We start from the raw sequence: 16,492 nt of genomic DNA, 5'->3' as shown, positions 1-16,492 counted from the left end.
ATCTGAATGCCCTTATTTTCCCCAGGAGCCTGAGCTCCAAGGGGGGCGAGGGGAGGGCAGGCCTCATGGCAGTGCTGTGCCCTCCAGCCAGCCAGCATGTGGGGAGGAGAGCAGGAAGGAGGTCTGGGAAGCAGAGGTGAGTGGCAGGTCTATTGGGCCTCACTGTCTCTGGGCTGTCACAGCACAAGGGCCCAGTGACATTGGGGGTACCAAGCCAAGACCTCAAAGTCCTAGACTTTGCAGGGCCTTGTCACCTGAGCCATCTGCAGGGTGCCTGGCAGAGCATTTTCTTTACATGCAAAAAGAGGAATCTGGAGAGAGGAAGGGACCCATCAATGCCCAGTGTCCCTATGTGGCAGGGCCAGAGCTCAAAGCCAGGCCCTCCTGACTCATTCCAGCTTACCACAGTCTCGGAGTATTTCATCAGAAATATATGAGGCACCTGCCATGTGCCAGGCCCTGGGGTAACCAGGGTGAGCAAGGCATGGTCCCTATTCTCACTGGGCCTCAGAACAATGATAGCTTAATGTGGAGGGACACTCTTGAAACCAGTGCCCATTAGTGCTTAAAGGACGCACAGGGAATATTGACCAAACTAGGGGTGGCAAACTCAAATATCCCCGGGGTCAGGGGTCAGACGGATGCCATGCTGTGTGAAGATAGAGGTAACAGTGGGGAGTGGGACTGTGGCCCCTCTAAGGGAACAGTCACCTTCAATGCCATCCAGTAATTTGCCTTGTAGGAGTGTGGGATCCAGGATCCAGGTATCCCCATTTTTTAAGAAAGTCCAGAAATCTGCACTTACATATATTTTTTTCTAATTTCTAAAGGTCTCCTTAAGCCAAACAAAAGATTATCTGCGGATCGGATTATGTCAGGCTGCTACCCACTGCTCTTGAGGCACAGAGAAGGAAAGGATTTTCCCGAGATCTCACAGCGAGAGAGTGGCTGAGCCAGGCCTCAAACCTGAGTCCTCCAGATCCAAGCTGGGGACCTTGTGGGTCTGCTTCCCACTAACTTCAAAGTCCATTTTCTCTTCTGGATGTGGGATGATATTTTAGTCTGGGGGGGAAAAGCCACTTAGAGTGAAAAATACAGCCCTCTTGAAACTGTTCCTGTAAGAAACAAGCTGGGAATTGACAGCAAGTGCTATTAAAGCTCCTGGCACCTTCCAAAGAGTGGTCTGCAATTTTAATCCTGAAGCTGTGTTTGACACGGAGCCATTTCTGTTCCTTGTTGCTCAGGATGCAGGGGACCCAGTGCTTTCCTTTTAAAAGGCAGAGCACATCACTCATGGTGTACAGAGCCCCACTTCTGTTCTGGACTGCCAGGCTTTATGCAGAGCCACCCTTGGTATGGGAGTGGGGTCTAACCCACTGTGTCTACAGCAGCCCCTTGGCAAAGACCTTCTCTCCCAAAGCCTGGAGCTCTGTGAGTCGGTCTCAGTTAACAGGAGCTTGGGTACCAGTGATTCAACCAGAGGCAGAGTGATTAACAACACAGGCCTTAGGGCTAGATGGAGCTGGATTTGAATCCTGGCTCTGCCCCTTATCAGCTGTGTGACCTTGGGCAAGTCGCTTCACCTCCCTGAGCTTCAGAAGGCCTCTTCTATAAAATGGGTTAATAATATTTACAAGCAGAGTTGTGGTACAACTCTGTTCCGATCTGAGGTTCCTGCAGGTAGGAAAGTTGGTGCTGCCTCCTGGTTATTAATAGTAATGTTAATTACAACAAGTCAACATGTAGTTCAACTGAGGTAAGAAACAGAAAATTCTGGGTAATAACAAATTTGGCAAATGCTTTTCCCTTCTGATTTCTGCCTAGGTTAATTTTTAAAAATTTTAACGAGTATTTATATATAGCGTTTACTAAGTGGCAAACTCTGTGCTAAGTGCTTTACAAATATTGACTCATTTAATCCTTGCAACCACTCTGGAAGGCAAATACTATTTTCCACACTTACAGATGAGGAAACTGAGACATAGAGAGAGTTACTTGCACTAGGATATATGTCTGACAAATGGCAAGGCCGGGCTGCAAAACCAATCCCTGTGGCCGAGGAGCTGTGCATGTAACCACTTCCTCCCCTCCTTTTAAGCTTTCGTCCTTCTGAAACACATTTTCCCATTTGCAGCGATCGGCCCAAAGGAAGAAATCCTCCTTTCGCTGTCTGAAGATGTAGTTGAAAGACTCTGTCATTGGGAGACAAACAGCCTGGGATCCAATCCCCACTGTCTCCTGCCCAGCTGTGGGACACTGGCCAGTAATTCCCCCCTCCCCTGGGTCTCACTGTCCTCATCTCTAAACTGGGCTACTATCACCACCTACCTCTCAGTTAGAGGGAGGTAGAATCAGCCATGGATGTAAAAGTGCTTTATAAAGTCTTAAATGCCCTGTTTGGGGCTTGGGGAAATTAAATAGTCAGGATCATTAAGCTGGTTTTCCCTGAAAAAACATCCAGCACTTAAAGTGTTGTCTTCCACTGTCTATGAGGATCCAGGAGACTCACAGTGAAACCAGCAGGCAAACAGCATCCCCCCATCCACGTCCCACCCTGGCCAGTGGTCATTCCATCCCAAGGTGGGGGCTTTCCCTCTGGGCCTGGACTCTTTGTCCAGGATTCAGGTGTGTTTACAATGAGATGCTAAGAGGTACAGCCGTCCCTCAACGCACAGCATCCATACCCGTGTGGGTTGTAAGAGGATTTCTGCCTGTCGTTGCTTGGCAATATTTTGTTTAAATGAACTTATGCCAGGGATTAATATAGTTTGTGAATTTAACTGCTTGCTTGGCAGGAAGGGGAAAATGCACAGAGTTTTAAGAAATCTGGTGTGAAAATGGTTTTTAGAATGCGGGTGTGCAGTTGAAGCTTCGGGGTGTAGGGCGTGGAGCTGGATCCCAGAGGAAGGGCCCCTGGTTTTCATCCCTGCTGGGCTACTTCCCAACTGCGGGACCCTCTACCCGCTTCCAAAGCTGTCTGTCTCCTCAGACAAATAGCAGCCCCTGCCATGGGGGTCGGGGGGGGGTGCGGCCAGAGGGTGTCTGTGGCAAGACCGTACAATGCCTGGCATGCAGCTCTCACTCAGCAAATGAAGTCAGCCCCTGAAAGCAGGCTCCCACCTCCTGTCCCTGCACCCAGAGGGGTGGGGGCACAGAGCCTGTGGGAATCTTCAATGAAAATGTGTTGAGGAGTCAACAAGTGAATGGTAAATACAGCCAATCCTCATTCTTCACAGATTGCATATTACTTATTAAATTTGCCTACCTACTCAAATGTATTTGTAACCCCCAAATCAGTCCTCGGGGTGCTTTTGCAGTCCCTTGCAGGTATGTTCAGAGCAGTGCAAATCTTGAGTCCCCCAGTGCGCAGATCCCCAGCTGGGGCTGAACCAGGTGTCACTTGGCCTTCTTGTTTCAGCTCCTGTATGTAAACAACTGTGCTTTCTTGCCATCTACGTGGTGCCCTGTTTTTCGCCTTTTTGCACTTTCTGTTGTTGATTTCACTGCTTAAAAAAGGCCCCCGAGTGCAGGGCTGAAGTGCTGTCTAGTGTTCCTAAGCCCAGAAGGCTGAGGTGTGTCTTGGGGAGAAAATGCATGTGTTAGATCTTCATTCAGGCATGAGTTACAGTGCTATCGGCCATGAATTTAATGTTAACGAATTTGTGGTGGATATTAAATAAGGTGTCTTTATACAGAAACACTCCTAAAACAAAGTTATGTATTGATTGGTTGGTAAAAATACTGTGAATAGAGGTTCTCAGAAATCTCACCCTGTATTTTCCCTGGGAGCAGTGGTTTACTACTCACGAATTCAGTGTTGGTGGAGACGTTATAGAACCTGACTACTGCTAATAGTAAGAATCAACTATATAGCAATGGTTACTGTGAGTCTTAACTGCTTTTGTTCTTTGAAAGAGAGTCAGGAAGGAAGTTGGAGCTTGGAGTTCTCCCACCTTGACAGTGGTTGTGAGGACCAAATAAGATAAAGGCTGTGAACTGTAAAGTCTGTGTGTAGGCATTGTAAATGGCATCACCTTGACTATTGCACGGACATCAGCAATGTTGTCCTGCACCAAGGCCTCTGGGCAGGGCCCGCCTTGGTCCGTGGGGCTGAGATTAAGTTTTAGTGTCTTGAGAGACCCCGTCGAAAGGGGACAGGGGAAGTCCTAGTAGACCTCACAGGCACACTCCCCCGCATGTTAATTATTTGCCAAAGCTTAGATGTTCCTGGCTGCCGTCCGCTCTTTGGCCAGCACCCAGCCTGGGACACCATTGTCTCTTGCCTGGACAGCACATGAGTGCCTCACTGCTGTCAGCCTCCCCTCTGAGGTCCCTTTATCCATTGTCCACATTGCAGTGGCCAGGCCTCGCACTCTTCCATTTTATGCCCTTGATGGCATCCCAGGCCGTTAAGCCCAGGGATGGCTTCCCATCCCTGCTGTGGCCTCTGAGTCTCTGGGTGGTCAGGCCCCTATCCACATCTCCAGCTTTATCTGATCCCATGCTGCCCCATGCTTTCTGCTCCAACCACATTGGCTTCCTCTCTGATCCTTGAACACACTGCACCCCTCCTGCTAGAGGGCCTTTGCACTTGCCAAAACTCCCTCCCTGTCCCTGTTAGCCACTCCCCCACCTCCAACGCCTGTACTTGCTCACGGCCTGTGTGTCCTCTAGGTCTCAGCTCAAGTCACTTCCTTGATGACTCTGACCTGGGACAAAGTAGTCTCCGTGACATAGCACCCTCCACCAGCACACTTTCCCCTTCACAGAATTTATCTCAGTGATGCTTCACATTTATTTGAGTGACCACTTAGTAAGTGATCGTCTCCCCATCTCCTCCCCCAGCTTTAAACTCTACACGGTGAGACACTGGGGCTGCCTTAGCTCACCACTGAGTCCCCAGAGCAGAGGAGAGGGCCTGGCATATTGTAGATGCTCAATAAGCTTAGTAAGGGAGCAAACATCCATTCCCATGTTGCCCAGGGGGACAAATCCTACTGGACAAGATCCAGGCTCTTCCTTGCAGTTCACAGAGTAGAAGGACAGAACTCCCATCTGTGGAGCCCAACCATCCAACAAACTGGAGAGCTAAGATGTCCCCATACTGGAAGAAAATGATGATAAAGTTCAGAGAGGTGGGAGAAGTGGCTCCAGCTTGCATAGCTAAGAAGGGTCATGGGCAGGATTTACACCCAGGTCTGGCTGACCCAGGAGCCTATGGTCTGAGCGTCTCCCTCCAGCCCTTCCCTTGTCTTCTCACCTTTGGGTTGTACACATCCTGCCCATGACAGTTTTAATTAAATGTGAAGGGAGGGGAGACGTCCGTTAGAGGACTGAAGACTTGACCTCGTGTCACCTGCCTTTCTGATGCTTTCTCTTTGAATACACTGGTTTCTAAGGCAGAGACAGATGGAACACACTGGTTTCAAATGCATTGGGGATTCTGTTCACGGGGGGTTCTTGGTTGTCTGGGTGCCTTCAGCACGTCACTTTGCAGAAAGATGCTCGCCTCTTTTTTTTTTAATTTTTTTTTTAATGTTTATTTATTTTTGAGACAGAGAGAGACAGAGCATGAACAGGGGAGGGGCAGAGAGAGAGGGAGACACAGAATCTGAAATGGGCTCCAGGCTCTGAGCTGTCAGCACAGAGCCCGATGCGGGGCTCGAACTCACGGACCGTGAGATCGTGACCTGAGCCGAAGTCGGACGCTTAACCGACTGAGCCACCCAGGCGCCCCGAAAGGTGCTCACCTCTTAAGGAAGCCAAGTCCAGTTGATGGATTCGGTGCCTGTGGGCACATTGGATGTGGCTGGGGATGCTTTGGCCTCTGGTAGGCCCTGGAGGGTACACAGGTTGCTGAGATAGCGGGACCCACTGGACTCACCGCCTTTATTTTACACATGGGGAAACTAAGGCCCAGGAGAGGGAGGGAATTCCTCTAAGGTCAGAGAGTGAGTTTCAAAAGCAAAATGAGAAGCTGAGGCTCTGGCCTCCCTGGGCAGTGTTGCTCACCTTTGCCTTGAGGTCAGGAAATGCAGACAAGAAAAGGTACTTTCTCTTCCAGTCTGTCATGGTATCTGAAGTTTCACTGTTAATTCTTTTGTCTTAGAGAAATTTTTGCGAGTTCTCGAATAGAATGAAAATATCCTTGGATGGGTGGAAGAGGGGACAGATACCCTAAGTCATCTGCCAAATAGTTTAGTCATTCATGTCTTCATCCATCCACCTATTACATTGTCTCTCCATCTGTGTTTCCATCTATCCACTTACCTGTCTCTCCTCCCATCCATCCACCCAACCCATCCCCTTCTCTTTCCGTCTATATCTCCATGTATCCATTTATCTGTCTTTTCACTCACCCATTCTCCCATCTACCTACCCATTCATCCATCCAAAAATTGTTTATTTATTTGAGAGACAGAGAGAGAGAGAGAGAGAGAGACAGAAACCAAAGCAGAGTCCAGGCTCTTGAGCCGTCAGCACAGAGCCTGATGCGGGGCTCGAACTCACGAACCATGAGATCATGACCTGCACCGACGTCGGACGCTTAACCGACTGAGCCATCCAGGTGCCCCTCATCCATCCCTTTTATCAGATTTTCATTGAACGCCAATTCTGTGACCGGCTCCTTGGAATAAAAAGATGAGAAGTCTCAGTTCTGGCCTCTGCAGATCCCCAGTACCCTGGAGGCAGCAGATCTGTAAGGCCACATTTCCCCTGCAATGTGAGGGCAGCCCTGAGGGAGGTGTTTGCAGCTTGGCTTTACAAAGAAGAGATGACCAAGCAGAAAGAGGCTGGAGACCCTGACCCTGAGTGCATCATCCCACAAGTATGTCCTCGGGTAAGGCCCCTCCCATCTGGACTCAGCATACGCATCTGTGATGTGGGCAGGTTGGACTAGATGAGTGTTTCCCAGACTCAGTCATTCATATACCTCCCTCCACACCTGTAGATGAGATCAACTGTACTAAAAAGTAGTTAACGTTTTTATTCAAATGAGCTTTTTTTTTTACCCCAAATACATTTTAGAATGAAGCCTTATTGCTACCATAAATGGAAAAAAAATGGTAACAGCTGTCATAAATAGAAAGTAACCGTAAAAATACTTGAAAAAGGAAGGCAAACTGCTAATGTTGTTAAATTCTAAATAGACATTGTTTCTCAGCAATGGAGGCCAGCTCTCCTTTGTTGATAGAGAACTTAGCAAGTTCCAAAGAGGGTGTTAAAGGTCAGCAAGGTCTAAACAGAGATTCTCCCCTTGGAATGGCTTCCTTGCAGTGTGCTTTAGTATCACAGGATGGCATGGCATTGAGGGTAGGGGCCACTCCTGTCCCAAAGCAGGAAACTCTGCCTGGGAAGCATCAGGCCAGGTGCTATCTTGGCGGCTCTCTTCTGAGGCCTCCCTCTATGCCCCGGACCTGCCCTCTCCTGAGAACTCACACCTCCCCCACAACCCTTCCAGAAGCCAAGGGTCAGGAAGCAATGAGCCGGATTCTGTAACTCAAACCGGGTGGTATCTGCTTCAAATCCTGACCAAGGAAGGAAACCAATATGGAAATCTGAAGCTGTCCCATCCCAGAGCTTGGCGGGCGTCAGGTGCTGCCTGTCACTCAGAGAGGGCCCTGACCCTTTCTAATCTTACCTTTGGCCACCAGGCTCTTCCACCACTTCTCCGTCACCCCTCGTCCTTAACCCAGGGTCCCCAAAGCCCGTGACAATGTAGAGTCCCCAGTGTGTGGCCTTTGTGAATTCCCCTGTGGCATTAACATGTATGATCAGAAAATAGTGTCACTCAGTTCTGCCGAGACCTGAAGTGCCCAAATAAATCTTCTCACACTTGGAAGGCAGGTGGCCTGGTGGATGAGCCAGGAGACCCAGGTTCTGGTTGTGTTGTGCTCTGACGGTTCCCTGCACGTCGTCACCTGAGTTTCCAGATGCTCCTGAGCCTCCTCCAGCAATACTGACATCAAGGGTATTATTTACTTGAAAAAATGTTCCACTTTGGATTCAGATTTCAGAAGGATATTTGAAATCTTAAAGCTGCTGCCAGCTCCGTTGAGGGACACAGAAAAGCCCACTTTCTCATCTGGCCTTGGCTCCAGCCTGGAGCCATGGCAAGGAGGGGTCATCTTTGCATCAACCAGCCCCACCCCCAGATCTGAAAGGCCAAGCCAGAATTGCCCAGAATGGGGAAAAACACAGCACCGGGCTTTGCCTTAGAAAGTGCGCCTGGGTGGCTCAGTCAGTGGAGCGCCCGATTTCAGCTCAGGTCGTGATCTCACAGTTTGTGGGTTCGAGCCCCGAGTCAGGCTCTGTGCTGACAGCTTGCAGCCTGGAGCCTGCTTCGGATTCTGTGTCTCCCTTTCTCTCCACCTCTGCTTGTGCTCTTTCTCTCTAAAATAAATACATATTTTTTTAAAAGGGCTTTTTCAGGGGCGCCTGGGTGGCGTAGTCGGTTAAGCGTCCGACTTCAGCCAGGTCACGATCTCGCAGTCCTGTGAGTTCGAGCCCCGCGTCAGGCTCTGGGCTGATGGCTCAGAGCCTGGAGCCTGTTTCCGATTCTGTGTCTCCCTCTCTCTCTGCCCCTCCCCTGCTCGTGCTCTGTCTCTCTCTGTCCCAAAAATAAATAAACGTTGAAAAATAAATAAATAAATAAAAGGGCTTTTTCACTCTAGTTCATAGTTATGGTCTCTCGTGCATTACATTCATTCATTCACTCATTGAATGAATGGTGTTTGACTGACAAGCACAGTTAGGAGAGCCCTGTGGGTTGTGTCCCTCTTGCTGCATGCCAGGGCCATACCACTTGTTAAACATTTTAAACCTCACCCCTGTATTCAAAAATATTTATTGAGCACACACTGTGTGCTTCAGGCACTGAGCTTACAAGCTCTGGGATGGTTCCTCGCTCAAAAGCTCATGGCAGATTCACATCCGTTACTGCAGTGCAAGAAATCTAGACAGTGCCTGCCGTGGGAGTTAGAGAAGGGTGCCTGCACGCCTCGGCCAGAAATGAAGCAGAGACATCCTGGAAAAGTTACTCAGAGGGTGAAATTCCACACTCCAGATTCTTCTTGAATCCCTGAACGGCAGAACACCAAGGTATCCCTGAGAGATCTTTCAGGCCAGCATTCCCAAAGTGGGTACTGTGGAATGCTAGCTGTGTGAGATGTGAATAGACATCACTCAAGAAAAGGTTCAGATAAAGTTAGTTTGGGAAATGCTGGGTCAAGCAAAACGAAACTGGTTTCTATGTTGCAGGACTTTACAGAACCTTGATGTATTGCCTGCTTTGTGACATCTGTAAGGAAGGTGAGGACGATAGTATGAAACAAGGGGACGCTATTTTAGGGAGCCTTTCAAAAGTCTAATGCTCCCCAGTGCTCCCTCTGGGCGACTCTAGTCCAACTCCCTTATTGACGGATAAGGAAACTGAGGCCCAGAGAGTGGCTGGCACTTGGCTAATGTCTCACAGGGAGCAGGGGGTTGATCTGGGACTAGAATCCAGGGCTCCTCTCTTGTAAGCAGGCTGTTCAGGGCATGTGGTTTGGGCCTAGGGTGCTAGTGGCATGTGAAAGCACGTGCACTGAAGCAATCCTAGGAAGATTACTGGGGGAGGCAGGACATGAGCTGGAAAGTCTAGGGACTCTGGGAGCCAATGACCTGTGACTTTATTGACTAAACAGTAGTATCACTGAGAACCAGATACATCCTAATTAGTGTCCAGTTCGCATAGCGAGAATTTCAGGCTGGGGAAGTCTTCCCACCCGAGATTAGTCGCTGAATTCACAAAAGATGGAAGCACTTGGAAGTGTATTTTCCAGGTCCCCTCTTCCGAGCAGCCTCCCCTGGTTGCCACCCCCGAGTCAAAATGATCCCTCCCCTGAAATTCTCACTCCATGTGTTTCGAAGAAACATTTTACCCATACTCCATTCTTTCTGGCCAAGTTTCGGTTTTAGCCAGTGTAAGATCTAGTTTATAAGCAGTTTGAGAGCAGAGCTGGGGGTGGGGGGTTAGCATTTTTCAAGAACTCCCTGTATACTAGACACAGTGCTCCATGTTTTCCCTGCATCCTCCATTTTACCTTCACCAGCACACCTCCCCCACAGTAGTGGTTTCTATCCCCATTTTACAGAGGAGCAGACTGAGGCTTCCGGAGGTTGAAGTGACTTACTCAGGAAAATGGGCCAGTAAATGGTGATGCAGAGACTTGAATGTGGGCCCTTATTTCCCTTTCCTGTCTGCTTGCGGACTTGGGCTGAACCAAGCCGTAGATAATCCCACAGGCATGCTGCTGTCCTGGGGCAGTGACCTGAAGCCTGGTCTGTTTTGTCTCTACAAGGCTGGAGTTGAGGCCCCACCTAGCAACCATGCTCCAAGCTTGGCCCTGTCTCAACTTGTTGACTGTAAGAGGATCCAGGGTGTGAATTGGGGTCACCTGCAATTTAGAAGGACAGTAGTCCTAGACTGACAGCTGCCATGGTCTTCAGGCTCCCATACCCACTGCCCCTGTGCCCAGACACACCCCAGGCTGTCTGGAGTCCGTGTCTCTCACTCCCCCTCATGTCACACCAGAACTTTCCATGATGGGCGGGGAGGGAAGCTCTGGTTTTCCCACCAATCACTCTCCATCTCTGCCATTCACCTCTGTTTATGGACAGAAAAAACTTGGACCCAGGGTTCATAGCTGTTGTCAGTACAGATGAAATTTTAACAGTGTTGACACCGAAGAACCACTCTCCCTGCAGTTCTGGTTTGGGCCAGGGGCTGGGGTCGGTCTCCTTTCTTCCGTAATTAAAAATTCACCAGCAGGGACAGATTGCTCATCAATCTTTCATCTCAACAGTCTCTGTTGGAGAAGACAGGGGCACCGCTGATGAGGCGCGATTGGCTGCCCGCAGCTCCAGACCTTGCTACCATGTGCACGGGTTCAGGGCCTTTGGTGGGAAGCAGGTGAGGCCAGCTGAGCCTGGGGAAGCCCCCTTGAACATCACCAGAAGGTACTGCGTGTGACAGGTGGCTAATTCTGAGCTTTCTACCTCCTATGACCTAAAGGCATTAGGGAGAGGCCACAGAGGGTCAGAAAAACGTATGCAACAACATGATCAGGAGGCATCTAAATAACCACATGGCTAGTCTTCTCCAATTAAAACGATGGGACATAGAGACTCGAGAGTTGCTAAGAGTAGATCTTAAATGTTCTCACCGCAAAAAAAAGAGACGGTAATTATAGGACCCAATATAGGATATACATATATATGCATATATGCATTACTTAGACCTATGCTGGTAATCATTTTGCAATATAGAAGTGCATCAAATCAATATGTTGCAACTTACACGATGTCATAGGTCAGTTATATCTCAATAAAACTGGAAATATATATACGATATATCTTTCATGTTTTAGTTAAGTAGGAAAAGTTAATAGAAGCTCTCCAGTTTAAAAAACAACAAAAACAAACAAAACTTTAATGGGATAATGGGTGTGAGGACCTCAGCACAGAGAAAGCATCCAAGTCCCGACTCTCATTATCATTGTTGTCAATGCCGTTGCCTCTGCTGCAGAACTGACCTGCTGTGCTGGTTTTAGGCATGCTGGGTAACTTCTCTGGGACTCAACTTCCTCATCTGTACCATGTGGATTCTAACAGTACGTGCCTCCAGTAGCTGGGGTGAGGAATAAACGAACTGGGGATCCTTCAGTGTTGTAAAATCGCTATTGAGCAAACACAGCCCGACATCAGTTTCCTGACGTGGCTGAGCCCTCGTGTATCCCAAGCCAAGGGGAAGGGATAGACTGGTGGCCGAACAGAACACTGCCTCTGCCATTTTGTGTGTGTGGTCTGTGCAGGACCACCCACCTCTTGGCCTCAATTTCTCCATCTGTACTACAAAGCAGGTATGAGAGCAGGTGATTTCCTGGGTCAGTTCTGGTTCTGGGTTCCATGAAACCCTGCACGTGGCTGCCTCTTGTCCGGCTCAGGTTTTTCCCAGAAAAGTTTTGGGGAGAGGAGCTCTCAGGTGGCACTTTGTCTCCATGACTGTTCTGCATCAGCATTCATGCCTGTGGGTTCCCTGCAGCTCTGCTCCCGGATCTCTGTGAACTCTGGGCTGGGCTGTCTTTCCAGGAAGGGGACAGCCTGGCTCCACAGTGAGAGGAATTTGAAGGGTGCCTAGTGGAAAAGAACAGGCAGAGGTTGCAAGAGGGGCTCGGGGCACGGGCTGGATTCCATGTGCTGGGGCGTGGTGGGGCAGGGCTCACTCCACGTGAGCAGAGAGATGCCAACTAAGAGTCATTAAGGTGGCACTGAGCTCCTGACACCTGGTAGGACCTGCTTATCCTTGCCTCAGGGCCTAAAGGATGTGGGTTCTGGGGATGAACAGGGTACAGGAAGGCAGGGCCACTATGCTATATACCTGCCACTTGCCCCTTGAGATCACCCTCTACCCTCTCCCTGCTGCCCTGTGCCCTGGGAGAGGACCTGTAGTCATCAGTGCACTTCCTCCTCTCTCTGGCTTCCTGTTGGCTTTGGCCAATGGGGAGCTCCAGCAGGATATAAAGTGAGGGTGAGGGGAGAGATGTTAGGTTATTTAATATTCAGCCGTTTCCCTCAGGGTCCCCTTGGGCTGGCCACATGCCTTGACTCCAGGTGCCAACTCCTTTCGGGGGTCTTCTCTGTGCCTGGGTCTGGAATCCGTTGCCTCTTCCCATGCCCTGGGGGTGGTAGCAGCAGAATCCCCACTTCTGCTCCCCCCAGGGAAACCACACCACTCCTGCACACACTTTTGTGACGAGGTCCTTTTTAAACCCTTAGGAGCGTGCCTGATTCGGCCCCCCAGAACCGCAGAGCAAGGGCACTAGAAAGGAATGCAGGAGAGGAGGCGGCAGCCCCCGCCCCCACCCAAACTGTGTCTGGAGTCTGATGCCATCTTCCTTTTTTTTTTTTTTTAAATGCTTATTTATGTTAGAGAGAGACAGAGACAGAGTGCAAGCAGGGGAGGGGCAGAGAGAGGGAGACACAGAATCTGAAGCAGGCTCCAGGTTCTGAGCTGTCAGCACAGAGCCAGAGGAGGGGCTTGAACTCACAGACTATGAGATCATGACCTGAGCTGAAGTCTATGCGGAACGGACTGAGCCACCCAGGCACCCCTAGCTCCATCCTCTTATTCTTGATTTCTCCAAGGGGCCAACCTGGATTTCTCCCCTCTGTACTTCTAGTCTGTCTGGAGCAGGAGAAGCGAAGGCAGGGGAGGGAGCCCAGGCAGGCCTGAAAAGGGAGCACACCTGGGCTGTGCGGGTCCTGGTGGCAGATCCCACAGCAGGGACGTCACAGTTAAGCACTCACAAGGGCCAGACAGGTTGGGATTGGGGAGCATTTGTGGTCTGAGCTGGCAGCCCTTGTGGCTGCAGCCCATCGCTGGCCTGCTGGCAGATGGCCCAGAGGTACAGCTGTCCCCAGAGGGTCAGAAAGCCAGACTTTTGCTTGAAATCCCTCAGTTTCTAAATACTGGGATCAGTTCAAATATTAAATTTTAAACAGCCAGATCTGAATCTGGCCACCAGTTTATGACCTGGAAAATACAGGCCCCTCTGACAGACCTTTCTGATCTCAATCTCCTTTGCTTGTAGGTTTCCCACACCCGGAGTGCAGACTGAGAGCAGCCCAGGAAAGAGGTGAGTGTGAGAGCCAAGACCCCTGGTTCACCTGGAAGGACTCAGAAGCCCCACTCTCACCTGGGCACATACTTCAGCACCATCATTGGCCGGGTTTAGAAATACGTGGTTTGCGAACCATGTGTCTATACCACCTTCATTCTCCGTACCCCTCTTGTCCTGTGCGCCCCAGCCTTCCTAACCTTCCTTCCAGCATCTAAGCTCTCAGCAGCCACTCCAAAAAACCTATGGGTAGCAGTGGAGGAAGAGGGAAGCCAGAAGCAGAGCTGAAGCTGCAGTTTGGGCCTATTTCCTAAATGTGACTTCCCTGCTCCCCAGTCCCCCCCAGAGCCTGGATGTGGCCCCTTTACGTTAGTGTGATATTCTACCAAAATAGAGGTGCGCTTGGATTAGTAAATGTTCTTTTGCGATAAAAAGCAATACTCATGTGTGGGTTACAGGGCCGTCGTATCAGTCATTCACACTTTAGTATCTTTTAATGCCATCTGATTACTTTTTGATTACTCTCTTGCTGGGGTCAGCCACACTGAGAGGTTGTCTGATTTGGGAATGGAGGAGGAGCACTGCACAGAGGGCCCTGGCCCAGCCTGGGTACAGGGCCTGACGAGGACATTTCTGGTAACTTAGTGACTGTGTGAAGCTGGCTATGGCCCTGGCAGTACTTTGTTTGGCCCCTGTCCTTGGGTGGGTGAGGCCTCTGGAGGCTAGTCTGTCGGCCTTATCACCATGATGGCCCTGGGAAATCATGCCCCCCAACTCCAAACCACCTGCATATAAACATTTGAAGACACAGCCCCTTGTTTGGGGGACTGCCTGGGACCAGCCAGGCTGATCCACTACCGATGGCCTGGGGCTGCTACCCTCAGTGATCTCAGAGAAATCATCCTTCCTCGGGGGTGGCTGTGTGTGGAGCCCCCTTCATTCCTAGATGGAATCAGCAGTTGCCCCAGGGTGTGTAAGTGGATAGAGCCTTCCGCATCCAACCCCCCTTCCGCCCCCCCCCCCCCCCCCGGTCACGCTGCCCAAATCGCCACCATCTGTGTCACTCTCTGGGAGAGGATGAGGAAGAAGCTTTGAAAGCTTCCATCAAAATGTTAACTGAGGGTTCGTGGTGGTTATATCCACATTGCAAGGTTAAATGCAATTCGAGTTTTCCGTTTTTTCCGTTGTACATATCAAGCACATGCTACTTTGATTTATTTCACCCCCGAATGCTATCTGGGGTGGTCTAGTGACCCATGGGTGCTTGCGTCCATTGTAGCAATTATCTGACCACATTAGCTCCGGCAGGTAGCTGGGCCTTGGGGGAAGGGACGTGGGACAGGTAAGTTTTGATGGGGAAGCGAAAAGTGGCGCTGGGGAAGGATTAAGGAGCTGTCAGAGGTGAACGTGGCCTCCTTCTCTGGTTCTGCTGTGCTCGTGAGTGAGAGAGGCAAATCACCATCGTTGTTCGAAAACAAGGTCGACCTGGTTTGTTCCCTCCATTAAAGCACCCCCTCTCCCCTTTCTTGCTAAGTAACCAGGCTCTCACTTGAAGGGCAACTTCGCTGAAGCCAGGGATGGATGTCCTGCTCTTGCACTGACTATGGCCCCATAACCGAGGTTTTCTTTATTCTTTCTTTCTTTCTTTTTTTTTCTTTTTAAGATGTCTAAAATTACAACACAGACTCTGGGGAGCCTTTCATATGTGTGGTCAGAAATTGATACATTCCCTAAAGTGGCATAAGCTCCTAGAAAATTTTAAGAATTTTTAAAAGTTTCCTCTTTTGGAACGTAAGTAACCAGTAATTCCCCTTCTGGGAAACGTACCCTGAGGAAGTAGCCTGTGTACGTAGATTTATCCACACGGATGTTTATCATAGTATTATTTATGTTTGTTAAAAAACAAAAAACAATGTGAATGTCCAGCAGCGGGAGGTTGGGGGAGCCCATTTTGGTACAGGCAGATGGGTAGTGGATGAGTCTGGCCAGCCACTGAATACGGTTTGAGATGAATTTTTCATAACGTAGGAGAAAATGGTCTTATTTCAGTGTTAAGTGAAAAGGCAATTTGCCAAAATTTAACTACGTTAAAAAAAATGGGTAGAAAGAAACAAGCAGGGTAGCAGAAAGAGGAAGATTAGAGAAACAGATACCAAAGTGTGGGGGAGTAACAGGTGACCTATTTTCTTCTTTGTGCTTTTCTGCATTTCTTCCCACAGTGGAATGTTCACTATTTATCACAGAGAGTAGTCACAATTAGGAGAGAAATTCTCCCCACCCCACTCCACCCTGTGTATGTATGTGTGTGTATGTATATATTTTGCTAGTCTGCTGTATAGGAAAGATTGTTATATTGGGGCTTTTCATTCTAAAGTGTTCTTTTTCTTAACACATTTTTTTTAACCCAAACTTGTGGCACATGGTATGCTTCCTTCTCTCAAACTGTGGTTCTTAGAGAGCTTTTTTGGAGGCTGTATTAGTTTGCTAAGATGGGCATAACAAAATACCCCAGACAGGGTGGCTTAGACAATGGAAATGAATTTGCTCACAGTTGTAGAGGCCAGAAGTCTGAGATCAAGGTGTCCTCAGGTTTGTTTTCTTCTGAGGTCCCTCTTCTTGGCTAGATGGCTGCCTTCTCCCTGGGTCCTCATATCGTCGTACTAGGTGTTGTCTGTGTTCTAATCTTGCCTTCTTAAAAGGACACTAGTCTGTTGGATTAGGACCCACCCTCCTGACCTCATTTTGCTGAAATTACCTTCTTGCAGACACTATTTCCAAATATAGTCCATTCTGAGATACTGAGTGTTAGGTCTGCAACACATGAATTTAGG

General features: G+C 49.3%; 1 protein-coding gene across 6 annotated transcripts in view; it reads left to right on the top strand.

Annotated features, from left to right (window-relative positions):
• The window catches only part of ATP2B2 (ATPase plasma membrane Ca2+ transporting 2), a 387,223-nt gene that overhangs the window by 73,265 nt on the left and 297,466 nt on the right, over nt 1-16,492 (top strand). For all 6 annotated transcript variants that reach the window (XM_030307403.1, XM_030307401.1, XM_030307398.1 and 3 more), the window contains exon 2: nt 13,635-13,679. The gene's annotated coding sequence lies outside the window, so the exon portion shown is untranslated. The remainder of the gene's footprint in view (nt 1-13,634; nt 13,680-16,492) is intronic.

This window comes from Lynx canadensis, chromosome A2 (assembly GCF_007474595.2).
Source record: "Lynx canadensis isolate LIC74 chromosome A2, mLynCan4.pri.v2, whole genome shotgun sequence".
NCBI classification, from domain to species: domain Eukaryota; kingdom Metazoa; phylum Chordata; class Mammalia; order Carnivora; family Felidae; genus Lynx; species Lynx canadensis.
This window is presented reverse-complemented; position numbering and strand designations above follow the sequence as displayed.